The 16526-nt window shown below is 36.7% G+C and overlaps 2 long non-coding RNA genes across 2 annotated transcripts in view; both read right to left on the bottom strand.

Annotated features, from left to right (window-relative positions):
• LOC139136798 (uncharacterized) overlaps positions 1-16235 on the bottom strand; it is a 31669-nt gene extending 15434 nt beyond the window's left edge. Inside the window, exon 1 of the long non-coding RNA XR_011553245.1 lies at positions 16032-16235. This is a non-coding gene — a long non-coding RNA (uncharacterized lncRNA). The remainder of the gene's footprint in view (positions 1-16031) is intronic.
• Positions 2375-5202, bottom strand: LOC139136123 (uncharacterized). Its single transcript, XR_011553112.1, has 2 exons — positions 5165-5202; positions 2375-2841 (listed from the first exon to the last, which is right to left on the bottom strand). It is a non-coding gene; the product is annotated as an uncharacterized lncRNA (long non-coding RNA).
• Positions 16236-16526: the final 291 nt, after the last annotated feature.

Here is a 16526-nt window from a genome sequence, read left to right on the forward strand (position 1 = left end):
CATTTCCATATTCCATGTTTCCGGTAATTCCACCTAACGTCGAAATATCGGTAAATCCGCCAAATCGACACCTTATGATATAACGATATTTACAGCATTGCTACTTGACGTCCCAATTTTTTTCGGTAACAAGTGACATTAGTCGTAAGGGATTCAGAATTCAAAAGTTTACAAGTTCCATGCTTTACGGGCAGTGATGATGTTTAAATCATATGTTTCATGTCTGACCTCTGTAAGCATTGTGAATGATAGCAATCGTACCAGACGTCTTTCCTCATTGCACAAGATGTCATCACTGGCCAAACGTTTCCAATTTTAAAAAAAAGAATATGCTTATTTTGTGCTACCGACCACATCAAAATATTACTATTGAAAGGTGGAATCGCTGAACACCAAGCGTGCAGTGCAAAATAAAACAATAATTGAATGACTTCATGTTTCTCAGTGAACACTGATTCTCTTTGTCATTGTCTTCACGTCGCGGTCGAACCACGTTCAAACATCATGAATGACTGGTTACTACAACGGTTTCTAGGAAGTACATGGAACACTACATAACGAGGCAGTGAACATAAAAAAGGAGGCTATTAGTAACACAGGGACATGAGGGAGCCAAGCACAGTGCCGTCAACTGAACATTACACGGTAATGAGACCTAAGAGAAAGGGTCCAGCCATTGAGTGGGTTGTAAGCGGACCTTATAGGACCGCAGACACCAATCACTGTGACAGGTACATGTGTCTCGGACCTCACTTATGAAACAGGACGAATGTGTCCCGACCAAGCGGTGAAAACATGGGATATCACCTTTTTATCATATCCGAATGACTAAATTTAAATGAAACTGATTGAAAACCTACAATAAAATTTGATGTTGCCAGAATTTTGAAGGAACTGTTTGTCCATGCGCCCACAAAGAATTACTACGGCGACATTTACCGAAGTTTAGTAGTTTACTGGCATGAATTTACCTCTACTAGGGAAAGACGAGTGTCTGGATATTATTTTAAGTTTCAAATAATTATGATAATGCTGAGCGCTTGCCAACATATGGCTAACATGACTCTGCAGGAGACAATACAGCACATAAGATCGGATCGCAATTTGCATAGAGTGTGATTTACTATTAAGAATAACACTGTCTGAAAATTATATTTCTCTTTGCCAAAATATGACGTTAAACTTGTTCAATAATCATTTCCATTAAGTATTCATTTACTCTATCTTGCCTGTATTGTTCTTTGCTATAAAGTTAAGTGACATTTAGCCTAACTTATAATTTCTTTGCGCGTTTCGACATACTAAATACTATGAACATAGAGAATGGCTGCAGCCTGCCCAACAACAACAACGTGTTAACTCTCGACAGTATTGTACGATTACACGGCTCCGTACAGTGTTTATCTACGATAAAATAACACGTAACACGTCAGCACGTGTCCTGAACACCGTAAGGCCCAATTTTACCGGAAGTTCTGTTTATTCTGTTTTAATAATAGGTGATCGCCTTTAAATTATAGTCCATTCAATCTAAGCCAAAAAGGGTAAACCTACACTGCAAATTTTTTCTGGTTTGCCGGCCAGCTAAATTCAAGCCAAAAATAAACCGGCTTGTTTGTCAGTAAACGGATTGTTTCGAGTTGTGAATTTTGGCTTATATTTGGCTTTCTGGCATGCCAAGTCTGGTTTCTGTGCATGCCAGTTTTGTTTTTGATACGGCATATATACACGCCAAGCAAAGATCACTTCAGCTTGCCAGTAAGCCAGTTAGTACTGAACAATGGTTTACAGGCAATCCACTCTTATATGAACTAGGCTTGCTAGCAAGCCATGTTTAAGATACTGTGGCTTGCCCATATACCAGATAATGCTGAACAGTGGCTTATTTATAAACCAATATCACACTTCTCTGGCTCAACAGTAAGCCAATTCTGGTTCCATCTGGTTTGAAGATAAGCCAATATTAGTGCAATGTGGCTTACCGACAAACCAATTTCTGACTAATTCTGGTTTACAAGCAAGCCACTATAAGGATTCCTCTGGTTTACCACAAGCCATTACAAGCTGGCTTGCAGACATGCCACTCTTGGGCTTTTTGTATGGCTTGCTGACAAACCAGTTCAATATTAGCCATATTGCCGGGGGGGGGAGGGATAATTATTTCTGACCATCCTTCAAATTTAAATTGGATGTCTTCAAATTTTGTAGACACAGAGGAGGATTATCATCCCATGGAATGGCCTATTGGGTCCTCTATGTGATGGAGCTACACAAAGCAGGACTGTAAAATATCTGAAACACAAACAACAGCTGAAATAGTTAGAAATCCTGCATGCAAGCTACATTAAAAAAACAACAACAACAATCATCAAAATTAATTTCACATTAACATTTATTGCAATTTACAAGAAATGAAACAGCAATTGTTGCAACATAATTAAATCTAATACTTACAAGGGTATACTCACTGAAAATGATATTCTTATGAACGCCTTGATGTTATAAAGTTTACCTCATGCATCTGATGCAAAATTGCTAGCTGTTTCACCGGGAAATCCCCTGTGCATTACAGACCACTCATAATTGTCAGCACATTTAGTTCACATCCCAGCTTTGTCAAGCCAGAAGTACTCTACAAATTGACAAGTTCCTTTCAGACATCTGATGTAATTAAACTTTGAAACCCTAGATAACTAAGCAAACCCAGCATAACATTGTCTCTTTCCATGCTGCAGAAGATTACACCTTCAAGAAACAACACAAACTGCTTGCTCCTTCATAGACGAGCATACCTAAACAGGGCTGCTGCTTTGCATCTCTTCCTCAGAGTTTTCCAGTATCCTAAATATAAAAGATGTAAACATTTAAAATTTGAGGCACAAGATTAGATCATGGTAAAACACTCAGTGCCAAGCTACTAGTACAATGAGGGCAAGGCCTATCTACTGGTGTATTAAGGGAATTTGTACAAGTATATTGGAATGTTCATTGGTAGCACTCTAAGTTACAGTCATGTTCTTAAACACATATTTGACTGCAGGTACACTATTATCAAGTCTTTCTTGTTGCACCAATAATCTGACATGACTACTCAGGGTAAAGTCTCTTAGCATGAAAAAGATAGCTCTTACAAGTTATTGTCAATGTCATAGGCCTTGCTGCATCACTGCACTGGCAAAAAATGTGTAAAACTATGGTTTGACTGTCATGATAATGAATTTCAAATCCAGAATATCAAAATGAATATATTACAAGGCAAGATATATAGAGTCACTGTGCAATGTGCTTTTGAGACTTGCAAAGAAGTTTGAAAGACTTTGAGAAAGCATTTTATCACTCTGGTTATGCAACAGCTATCATAGTGAAAATACGAGTGACGTAATGACCGTGTCACCACTTGTCTTCGACTCGTGGTGACACGGTCATTACGTCACTCGTATTTTCCTTCGCTGAACGAAGAAAAATATCAGGGAATAATATCTAATTATCTTGAAACAAATTGACAAATGCAGATTTGACATGGCCATGTCCTTGTACAACATCCTGGCACAGCTTTGACGAGCACTCAGTGTACCACCCATGTACCTGACAACACTGTAGCAGGGGTAATTTTATACACATCCCTGATATACAGTCCGGGTTATGTCCATATAGAGGAGAGTAGGGAAGAGCCAATTGCGTACCGTATATGTAATGAAATTAAGGCAAGAACCAATCACGTACTGTATATGTAACAAGGGTCAAAGGTTACGTTGGTTCACTTCGTTCAGATCGCGATATGACCTGACAGATCCACCGATCGAGTGAGACTGTTGGCTACCCGGAAGTATCTTAGCTCCAGTCGATTGGCGACGTTCTACCGTGTTAAAAATTGTAAGATTTCTTCAGGAATAGTTTTCTGAGTTTCTTTACCCTTGACCATATTCGACAAAGAGTTATTGGACGTTTTTTCGTTCTCTTTTCCAGCTTTTGGTTAACTTCTCGGCGATTGATCCGGCGCGCGTTTTTCTGAGCGAAGGGTCAATCGTACCGGGAAACGCATGGTGATCGAAAAAATCGTGCTCCATCGTGCTCCGATGACCGACTAAAACAGTTGACCCATCTTTGTAAAGCTTGAAAAATTCTGCATACTGCAGATGGCAAGGTTAAATTGAAATTTGACCAAAAATAGGCGATATTTGGCGACAAATAACTTACTGTAGATTTACAAGGGTCAAATGCTGATTTCTAGGAGCCGTACCCGGCCAGGAAATTCATCCAAATAAGTAATTTTCAATGTACTAACCACTTGTGTCGGTCACCATCTCGGCCGCAATGAACATTGTGCGTACGTCTACAACTAAAAACTACCCAGTGCTAAAAATAAAGGGCGAAATCAAGCCGAAAAGTTCCAAACTCGTTGCAATGTACGAGCCAAGGTTTGCATGGTTACGTATTCATGACGTTGGCGGCGGCAGGTTCGCTGATTGGTCAATCGTACTATCCTCTCTATGGACATAACCCGGACTGATATAGAATGTGTGCTGTAGGTATGTGACGTGCCTAGCACTATATGCATGTACCAGAAGTGCTGATCACCTCCCTGTACAAGGACCTGTGTTCAGCATTTGAGGCACTCAGAGCTGGTACAGGTATGTGCACATCCCTGAACCAGCTCTTAGAATGTGACAGGGCTGTGGGAGATTTCCAGTGTAGGGTTACATGGACTTCGTTGTACTGAATCAGACAGAAATTATAAATCCAGCATGATGAAAACTCCATCAGCTGTAGCCATTGGCAATTTCAAAGTAGTTTTGTTGTGTGTATATACAGCATTTTCTTGTTCTACTTCTTAGGCATAATGAATGTCTAACATACATTATCAATCCAGTTCATATGTGTATAGCATGGTTATTAAAAATCTAATTTCAGTCTGGAATAGAATTCATTTGTCAACAATAACAATGGTTGTTAAGCATGTACACAGTACATTGTCAGGCAGAACACTGGTATTCAAGAGACTGTTACATAGCTATCAAAACTGCAGTTTGTACACACAACAATGAAGATTGAAAATTGCTAAAACTTACAGCTAATGTCAGAGCAAACTAGTCAAGGCACATTATGTGCCTTGACTAGTTTGTACTGAATCACAGTAACAAAATTTTCAACAAGCAATACTTACGTCACAACTGTTACCATTTTTCCAACTGCAGTTTTTTCCACCAAAGACACTCTTGAGAACCAAAATGTTCAATGCCTGTTTAAAAATAAGGGAAATGGCAAATTATGTTTGATACAACAGACTAAGATTCAATATCATAAACTAGGTGCAAGCAAGTGGCTCCCCTCTTATAACAATTTGATTATAACAATAAAAAGTTTAAACGTGTCTGTCTGTTGTGTGACCATGACAAAGATAATATGTCACAGATATGTACATTATAATAACAGCTGAAATTTAAACAAAACCCAAAGTGTTAGTGTAATATGTGGAAATATGAAGAACATTCATGCCTGATGTAATTATTATAACTGCACATAACGATACTTGATCACCTTTTATATTCGTTCTTTGAATTCCATATCTGAGGGTAGTCTTCATTCTGCTTACACATTGTACTCAGAGAATCAATTGTTAATTTGTGGAGCTGAAGGCATTTTCTGTATCAAGTATATTATGTCCTGGACAATCTGTTGAAAAAGAAACAAATAATTATCTATTACCGGTAAGTGGAAGTCGAAAGTCACATTTGTACAGGAAGTTATTTGCTGAAAATGAATCACTTTAATATTTACCCGTCTTGAGTGACAAGATGGCTCACAAAATTTGTGTAAGCAATGTTGAAGGACCCAAGTTCAAATTATGCTGTGGAAACATAAATTTGCCTTGAATAACAGAATCAACCATTACATCATTTGGACAAAGGATTTGTGAGGTATGTGTCTGTATTAAATCATCTAAGTTGCAAGTTTGAGGTTATTATCAACATAAACAAGAAATATCATCCATGAACAGTCTATGTTTGTTATTGAAAGAATGGCATGAGGATATCTGCAAATAAGCTGTGGCAAGTCAGTTTGCCTGAAAATCACACAGAAAGGTAGCGTGAAACAAATGTGCAGCATGCAGTTTTACTCACATTTTCTAGTAAAATCTCTTTACTGTGGCAATAGCTCTTGTTGCAGCTATTTGTTGGTGTCTCCGTCCTATACAATAATGACAAAGGTTTTAAATGCAATTTTCCTGTGAACTGATGGATGAAAAATTTTAAATGATTGCCATCTTTCCGTTCAGGATGGACAATGGCAAGGGGTTATTAAATGTACAGCGGACTACGGACGACGTACACCGGACGACGCATCCATGATCCACCTCTCAGAATAACCCTGCGTACAGTGTGTTTCCCGCGTTATAACTTATAGTTACATGGCCTCCGCCACAGCCCTGCAACGGTCTATGGAGATAACTGGGGTCTCTGCGGTCCGGATGAGGACCGCAACAAAAACGCGGTCTGTTTGGCCAAAATTCAGCTCTATCGTGCAAAATCCTTTTCCTGCCTACCTTTACCTCGTTACCGACCCAAGGAAAGATGCGATTAACTTATAGTAAGCAAAATTTATATTCTTTAACCTGAGTGGACAGTATTGCTGGTGGATATTTACTTGTCCCCGAGTCTGTCTGATAGCTCAGTAAAAAAGCTTCGTGCTTTTCCGATTACTATATGTGTGTGTACTGTGTCTGTGTGTGTACTGTGTCTGTGTGTCGTCTGCTCCACGCACACCGTGTTGTTCGGTCGCGCACAGAATTGCAACATCTAAGTCGGTTGCTGTGACCAACTCTTTTGGGTTGGAAGCAGTGGCCGACTGGTTTTGTGTGAGGCCTATCAGCTAGGCGATGTTGCCGTGAGTGTGTGGGGGTTCGAATCCCGTTTGGGTTATAGTAAAAAAATTATATTCTTTAACCTGAGTGGACAGTATTGCTGGTGGATATTTACTTGTCCCCGAGTCTGTCTGATAGCTCAGTAAAAAAGCTTCGTGCTTTTCCGATTACTATATGTGTGTGTACTGTGTCTGTGTGTGTACTGTGTCTGTGTGTCGTCTGCTCCACGCACACCGTGTTGTTCGGTCGCGCACAGAATTGCAACATCTAAGTCGGTTGCTGTGACCAACTCTTTTGGGTTGGAAGCAGTGGCCGACTGGTTTTGTGTGAGGCCTATCAGCTAGGCGATGTTGCCGTGAGTGTGTGGGGGTTCGAATCCCGTTTGGGTTATAGTAAAAATTTATATTCTAACATCCAAAACCGCTCGTTTTCTGAAACATAACGTACTCGACAAGTTGTTTACCCACGGGGTTCGCCATTTTGAATCTCGCTGCAACAACCCCAGTTATCTCCATAGACCGTTGCAGGGCTAGCTAGTGGTGGAGGCCGTATAACGCCGGGAACCGGGAACACACAGACCTGTACTCAGGGCTACTCTTAGAAAAGTTCCTCGTCGCTGACCAGCTGACACAGTGGAAATTATGCATTTGATTCACCGTGCACGGACGATTTCGGGGAACACATTCATTCGCGGTGGTGAAAAGCCATACAAACACGATAACATACAAAATGAACAAACACACATCAGTTCAGCCTGATAAATGAAATTGAGGCTAATTTGTTACATCCTTGGCAATGATCATTAATGAGCAGTGCTATCAATTTTCGCTGGTGCACCCGTCCATGGTCATGATGGTGTAGCGGTATGTCAAAGAAATTTTCAGTTTTTCCAACAATACTCAAACGCATGTATGTTACTTAAAAATGGTTCAAGCTAACCGATATGCTTTGAGGAAAAAACAAGCCCGGTTTAAATCAATGACTTTGCAAATCTTCCACAGAATATGCAAAAACAAGCTTACGTTGATTTGTGACTGTATATTCCAAGACGTCGGTTGCAACTTGCATCATTACCCGTGTATACGTGGTGGCGAATAGCTATCGTTGAGGTACATAACCAGTTCTTGCTTGCGAAGTAATTCTTCATCACTGACAGAAGCCATTACTGTCAACTTGTGCCGGGGTACGGAATCGTAAGCGCTGATACGATCGTCAATAACGCCTCGGCATGCTCGGCTACGGTGCGAAGGCCAGTGAAATTCAGAATATTCGCGCCCAGCAGTATTAATACTCAACTGCCTAAAGTGAAGGGATGGGGATTCCACTAGCCAGCGGTCCCTTTGAGATTACGATTACCAACAAGTACTATAATTCTTACATATGTCACGGAGATATAATATCTATAACGAAGTTTAAACATTGGCTTGGTGAATCATTGTGTAAATTGAACTATTTTAAAGTGTAATGTTACAAAGGGTGAAACGACGGTCAAAGGTTAAGGACTTCCTCCTTGTACGCTGTTTTGGTAATTTGAACGACCGTCTGAATATCAGTTGCGTTTGCTATGGCTTGTGTATATTTTTGGCGCATTCAGGGCATAGAACATCCATTTCAAACATGTCCTTATTAATAAAATGCGTCGGACTTATCCCAGGATCAAGGCTGTGGCCTGGCAAAAATTCAGGATATGCCTACAATCCGGGCCTACAGAGAATAGCATTGATCGCGATTTCAGGTTTGTTACTACAGCACGCGCGCATTCGGCCAAAGTTTGTTGTTGCATGCGTGACTCACGGTTGTGGTAGCTTAAGTCTGAGCCATTAATTATTGTGGTTTTTACTTTCGTCGTTGTCTTGGGAAATGTTGACAATCCGACGTATAGGCCCTACATTTATTTTTGCATGTTAGGCCTAATGAAAGAAAAATGACGTCATTTGAGATCAACGTTTTTTATTGTCAATTAGGCCTAATTCCTTCAATTTGTTTTGATATTTATGTGCCCACAGACTTCAAGCAAGTCCATGTCTTTTGTTCAATTGAAAACTTCACAAAATTGTATCGCCCAAAATTAAAGCTAATCAATCTGTTGCACTGAATGCGCATGGTCCTCCCTATCGTGCGAAAGGGCTGTCAAGTCGTGACGTGATGTCAAAAATTCTGGTTTAGAAATTAACCAGTGACTGATGATGACAATGGCTTGAAAACAGACCGATTAATTTCTTAAACTTGAATGGTTTAAACTCAAACCATGCCCACAAAGTTGCCACTTGTGATTGGCTTAAAGATTAGCCAATGAATTTTGTCGGTATATAAACAAACCAACCGTGCCAGTGGCTCAAATTTAAACCAATAAATTATATTGTGACGGGCTTCAAAAGAAGCCATTCGGCTTAAATTTATGCCATGACGGGCTTGATAATAAGCCACAATGTATTGGTATGAATACACGCCATTCATACTCTGTGTGGTGGCGTGACTTCAAACCACAAAAATCTTAGTGGATTTCGGGCAAACCGAAATATTTCAAACATATACACACTGGTTCACCCGCAAGCCACCTACAAACCAAGTGGTTATATTTCAAGCCAGCAGAATTTGCAGTGTGGGACTAATTGCAACAGAAATTATTTCTCCGCCATGCATTTTAGAAAGGTCCTAGAAATAACATACTAAAAGTATAATAAAATCTAAGGGGTTCAACAGTACCTAATTTGCATAAATGTAAGGGGGCTCATGGTATAAAATTGTCGCTGATAGATGGTTTCTACTTAAAATATGTGGCCAAACATTATTTTGATACAGTTTTTTTTTGGCTAATTTGCCTCATTTTGGCCAAGGCAATGTTGATTGAAATATTTTGTCGTCATAGAAATGTTCCTCATTTGCATAAATCCAATATGGCTGCCACAACACTTCACTTTTCTTTGTTTTTCTCTAATTAATAACTATTTTTTAGCTACTACTGACAGCAACAGAATATTATTTTCACTTTGTATTTTAGAGAAGTCCTAGAATAACATGCTAAAAGCCTAGTACATTTAGAATTGTAATCAGTGCCTTATTTGCATGAATGTAAAAAGATTATGGTTACAAACTACGTACTGATAGAATGTTTCTACTAAAAATTTTTGACTAAACATGATATGTTATGAAGGTTTTGGGCTTATTTGCCTTTTTTGGTTTAGGCAATGTTGATTGAAATATTTTGTCGTCATAGAAATATTCCTCATTTGCATAAATCCAATATGGCCGCCACAACACTTCACTTTTCTTTGTATATCCCTAATTAATAACTATATTTAAGCTACTTCTGACAGCAATAGACTATTTTTTTCACTGTATATTTTAGAGAGGTCCTAGAATGACATACTAAAAGTCCAATACAATCTAAGAGGTATAACATTACCTAATTTGTATAGATATAAACGGATAATGGGTGCAATACATTCACTGATAAAAGAAATATGCATATTGAATTGAAAAAAACGCGAAATGTTCAAGTAATGTATGCATTTACCTTATTCTTTGTCCAGACAATATTTTGAATATATTTTATCGCCCGAGGAATATTCGTAAATCAAGAATATTGCGTAAATATTGCGAGAATATTGCGTAAATCAAGTATGGCTGCCACTGTGTTTCACTTTTTGCTGCATTTTACTTAAAAGTTATATTTAATCTACACAAAAAGTAGTTTATGTTTCCACTCTGTATTTCGGGAGGGTCCCAGAACGACAAACAAAATGACAAGTAAACTCTAAGAGGAAGAGGCGAAACAGTGCATAATTTGAATAAATGTAAAACTAAGTAATGGGCCCAAAATCGATGCTATTAATAGAGTTCTTAAAATATATTGAGCAAATTGACGTTTTATTCAAGCATTTGATTATTTAATGTATTTTTTGTGTGTGTAGGCAATGCATCAAATCATTTACGATTCCTCCTTTTACATAACTGCAATGTGCCCCTCCTACCACTTTACTTTTCCCTTTCTTTGGCCTATAAATTATTATATATATTGTTAAAAAAATAATAGAGATCATTAGAACTATTTCTTCATTGTAAATTTTAGTAGGGTCACGGAAATTACATAAAGCAAGTTTCATGAAGTTGTGCATAAGACAGCCAATTTAGCCAAATGCTTAATGGGTCATAGATACTATACAAATCTGGTGCTGATAATCTATTTACGAAAGTGATTTAAGAGATAAGCTGACATTGTAATGACTATGTAAGATCAATTTTGTGTTTGCAGTTTAGGCAATGTTTTCAAATATATCTTACAGCAATAAAACAGTTCTTATTCGCATTAGTCCAATTAGTCAACCATGTCACTTCCTTTTTCTAAATCGATCATGAGTTATTTCTTCACCTTAAATATTTAAACGGTCCAAGAAAAAGTATATTCAAAGTCTATGTGCAACAGGGCTAAATGTAAAGATTTTATAGGAAATGCCTACATTCTATTATATGTAATACTTGAAACTTGAAATGTTATACAATATCGTAAAGAGAGATAGGAATTTTTTGCTAACATTGCTAAATATATTTTACCTATTTTTGAACAATTCCTCATGTGCATAAATCCTATATGATGATCATCTAAATAATTTTCTTTAATTTTTCAAATTGACGTCAACTTGTTTTAATTAATCATTTAATTAATTAAATTAATTATCAGTAAAATGACAAGTTACATTAAGAAACACTGCTTGTTTAAGTTATTTTAGTACTTCAGGTACTTCCTATCGAAAGATGACCATTTAATAACTTGAAGTAACATTAGTTCAGTACAAAGACATTGACATGATTATTTATTTTCTGTGTATTTTAACTCATTGTAATGATTATATACTAATAGGGCTTACAGAATGAAAAGCCCTGTGAAACTAAACAATGATTGATTCGTATAGTTCGTTTCAATTATCTAGAGAATTTGCATAATGTCAAGACAATTTAATCCCTATACCTGCCAATAATATTTGGAACTTTCTGGCGGATTTGGATTATCTTAATGCATACCAAAATGCTTGGCCAAATACCAATGCTTTGTACTAAGGGAGGCTGAAGAAAATTTGTGTTTCAGCTCTAATGGTTTCTTCTTTTTTCACCCTTACCGGTATTACTAATATAGATTAAGTGTTGGTAAAATGTAATTAAAGACCAGGTTATGTGGTCACTGGTAAATCAGATATACTTTTGACTGTGTGCAACTTGCCTGTTAATGCCAAGTACAGAAATTTATGATAATAATGATATAGAAATACAATTATAATAATCATGATATGGCGGTACAATTATTATACTATACTGCCAATTATCATGAAATATGTAATGAGCAAAGCTGTTCCTTAAACAGCTGAAAGACATTACGATAATCAAAGGACACCGCATTTCTCAAAAGTTTGAAATTTCTTGAAGACAACATTGAAAATTAATATACAGTCATATAATGGACTGAAGAGAGAGATTTTCTGTTTAATCTTACAGTAAACAGCCATAGCATTAAGGAAAAACTGAAAAAAAATCTGTTGACTGAAACATGATAATCTAAATCACAGGTAAAAGCAAATCTAGATACTTTTATTATGTTACTAGTCTAGCTGCTCTTTCTAATTTTTATAACTGTGGAACAAGAAAACCAAAATGTGAAGGGATTTGCATCACAGAAGCTTCCGTTAACGATTCATCAATTATCAATTAAGATATCAAATTTCTAACATCAAATTATCAGATAATAGCTCATCCTGTATTTTGAATCTTATGGAAGTCTCATCTCATATTGGCCATACTGTCAATTCCTTGAATGATCGATCTTATTGGTAATGATACAAAAGTCTAATAATCTGCAAATGGAAAGTCCATTACATAAACAGCCCCATGAGTGATACTTGCACATCTAAGATCTGATATGATACGCGGTACAATTATATCATCCCTTGCTTCACATCTTTTCATTGAGTTACCCTTCCCCATTCTTATGGGTTCTACAATGAACTGCAGCAGCCTCAATAACCCCGGCATAAAGCAAAATCTAGACTTTCTGTTGTCAACGAAAGGATTCTGGCTGTAAACAAATGATCCACCTAGAGGAAGATGTGAACAGGGGGAAGAGGAAGAAATTTATGATATGATAATGACCATCATAACAATTGTCATCACCACCACCATCATGGTGATTCAAATGATGTTCGTATTTATACTAATTATAGTTCAATAATGAGAAAGATGATTCACAGGCACAACTGTTAATTGTGGTCAACCATATATTAGTAACTGAATATTTCCATCGTCATTGAAAAATTGACCAAAAATATAAAAAATTCCTTCAAAAATTTTACTGCAATCGAATATGTTGTAGGTAAAAATGACTGAACTATTGACAATATGGATGTCAAAAAATTGAACACGTCTAATGTTTTTTCATGAATAACCTAAACGTTGTAAAAAAAGAAGAATATCCAAAGGAAGTATTATAATTCCCTTTATTTAAACACTAATGCTCTGAAACTCTTCTCTTTATTCATTGCATTTCTGAATAACAAGAAATGTCAATGGAAGCCATTGTAGTCGGATTTTCAGAAAACAGTTTGTGTCAATTATGCAAATTAGGCCTTTTGTATCAAAATAATTAGCATGCAACTTAGGTAAACTTCATATTTTTTGGTATGGAATTGATAGTTCTTGCAAAATCTTAACAATTCCAAAGAGAAAAAAAATATGTTTATATAAGAGCTTTAAACACTCATTTTGTCTGAAATAATGAAAAAACTGTGAATATACGCTGAGTTAATTTGCATGATATTTATTGTTCAAGACATTTAGAAAATAACTTGTTTAACCTTACTAAATTGTGTTGCAATGAAAAAAGTAACTTGAATTCAGTTAACATGCCCAAAATGTGAGTAAAACAGTCATTTTAAAGGCAATATATAGCTAATTTGAATATATGCAAATTTAACCAATTTACACCCCTTAGATTTTCCTATACTTTTAATATGTCATTAGTGGGACCTTTCCAAAGGTCATGGTGAAGAAATATTTCTGTTGCAATTAGTCCTAGGTTAAACCCTAAATTGACTGGACTATTAGTGCGGGTTACACCAAAAGAGTTGGTCACAGTTGATAAATCACGTTCACATCAGAGGAGACACTGATGAGTTCGTGGGCATATGATCACAAAGTATGCACAGCATATACTCAAACTGTAAATAACATTTCAAGTTGTTAAAAGTGGCCTAAGCTTTTGTTATCTTACATCATTCTTATACGTACTTTTGATCAGCTCAAGTTTACGCTCTATAAAAGGAGATTGATGCAATTGGTTTATCAATAAGCTGATTTCAAAGTAATGGTATCTCCTTTGTACTTTACAGAAAGTGAAAAGTGATGTGAATATAGCGTTCCAAAAGTAAACAAAACAACAATGTAATAATTTGAATACCATTCATATAATTTTTTACTATTGTATGTTCACGGCGGGACTGTTTCGTTATATCAATACAGAAAGCCGATCAAGTGGTAAGAGGTCAGAGATAAAGACAAATCAGGCACAGCCATATTACGTCAGCAACTAAAACAACAATGATCATTTGCTGACGAACGTCTGCCAAACTCAGTGAAGTCCGGCGATTAAAACTGTTCCAGCTTGGAAAGTACGTAACCACACGTTTTCTGTCTTTTTATCTTTAAAAAATAGTTGCGACGTCTTTTAATTTCGACGATTTGTCGAACAACATTCCGCTAAGAATAGATTAGTAAAATAGGGTGAAATTTCATTCGGTGAAAATTGTGCCAACCTCTCCTCTGTTCTATCAGGAAACGTAATGTATTGCTCTGACCGAGTAATGCAGGTACAATGTTGCTACATTTCGAGAGAATGAAGCGTCATTGACAACGTAAACAAAATGTTGACCTTAAGGTTGTGAGTGGTAAAATTAAATATAGATTGAAGAGTAACAGAAAATTGAGAGAAATGTTTAGTTGTAATTTGGGATTGAGAATATAAAATAGAAGTAGACATAGAAAGTCGAGTTTTTAAATTGAGTAAAGAAATGGTAATAAAGGAAGGCAAGGGCAATCTTGAGTTGTAAAATTGAAATTAAGAATAGTTAACAGAAAGAACAAATTTTAGCATGGATTGGACCACCTAGTGTTCTGAGCGTACGAAAGACGACGTCTAAATGATTTCACGATTTAGTTGCTGAGTAGGACAATATACATAATTTATTGTCAAATGTATTGTCTGCAGAGATGCGGATCCTTTGAAATAGCAAAGTTTCCCTGCAACATTGATATATGCGTAGACACATTTTTGTTGTATCATTTTATATATTTTCATGTACCCTACAACAACGTTGGCACTTTAATAATTAACATTCTAACTTTACTCTCCTTTTCCGAGTTTTCATTTTCAATCACAAGTCCACCAAGATAGCGATAACCTCGATTGTAGGTCTTGACTAAATAAGTAACTCGCACGTGGGATGTACTGCAGCTGCTGATGGTAATTAGAGAACAAATTTTACAAATTTTCGATGTTGTCCATTATTGTAGCACATGGTCAGATCCTTTTAGATGTAACGTTTACACACTCCGTAAGAGCATTAGCGCTAAACAAGTACTAAGTTCCCTAGTCCTATAAAAGACATATAACGGAATGCTTCGTTGGATCTTCAGCTGCAGGACGAATATTAATGTTTGCATATCACTTGAACTCTGACGTGGGTAGGACTTAGCCATATTATCATTGCAATACTCGACGCATACATGATACCAAAAGATTCTTAAAACTTTGATCAATCATTTCATGAAATGGGGTGTTGCATTACAATTTTTCTTGCCAAGAGAACACAACAACGTAGAAATTGCTTACATTTGAGTAAATAAACCACACATAGGTGTTTTGTGGTCTTCCAATGTCTATGTTAGTATCTTGAGTTGTAGAGTCAGTCATTCATTTTAGAGGAGAGTTCGACATCAAAATAATACAACCAAGAGTGACTTGAAACGTAGAAAGCAATTACAAGGATTTTCCACCGCGAAGGTTGCCCAGACGTAAACAATGTTTCCTAATACCCTATTGTGCGTATTAACCCTTTAAGTACTTTATTTTTTCGACAACAATTTTAGCGCAGCATTTCATTCATCAGACAAATTAAAACGTTACCTTTAATAATCCATTCTGTGATATCTATACTGAAGACATCAGCTCCATCTGTGCTCAAATGCTCTGTTTTATAAGGTTCTTCGAAAAGACTTCTTTTTGTCGATGTCTTCCCTGCACCATATGCCCCTACTAACATAACCCGTCCTCGATAAAGATTTTTGCGCGTTTCATTTCTTTGAGAGGATTCTTGAAGACTCTGGAAGAATTTCTGGTAAAAAAGTAACCAAAAATATAAAATGTTCACACATATTGCCATAAACATTTTCATAAGGGGAACGCATACAGTACTATATTGACATCGAAATTTTCATAAGGCGTGTGCCTGCAAATTTAACGCAAAACGCAATGAGAAACTAGCGGTTGACAGCTTATGTTGAGATTTTCATCAACATTAAGGGGTTTGCATAGTTTTAACAAGTTTTTTTTCGAAAAGAAGTTATGTTATTATTCGCCATCTATTTACGCAATCAATAACTTTAAAACGAATGAGACTCT

The sequence above is a fragment of the Ptychodera flava genome, chromosome 7 (assembly GCF_041260155.1).
Source record: "Ptychodera flava strain L36383 chromosome 7, AS_Pfla_20210202, whole genome shotgun sequence".
Taxonomy (NCBI): domain Eukaryota; kingdom Metazoa; phylum Hemichordata; class Enteropneusta; family Ptychoderidae; genus Ptychodera; species Ptychodera flava.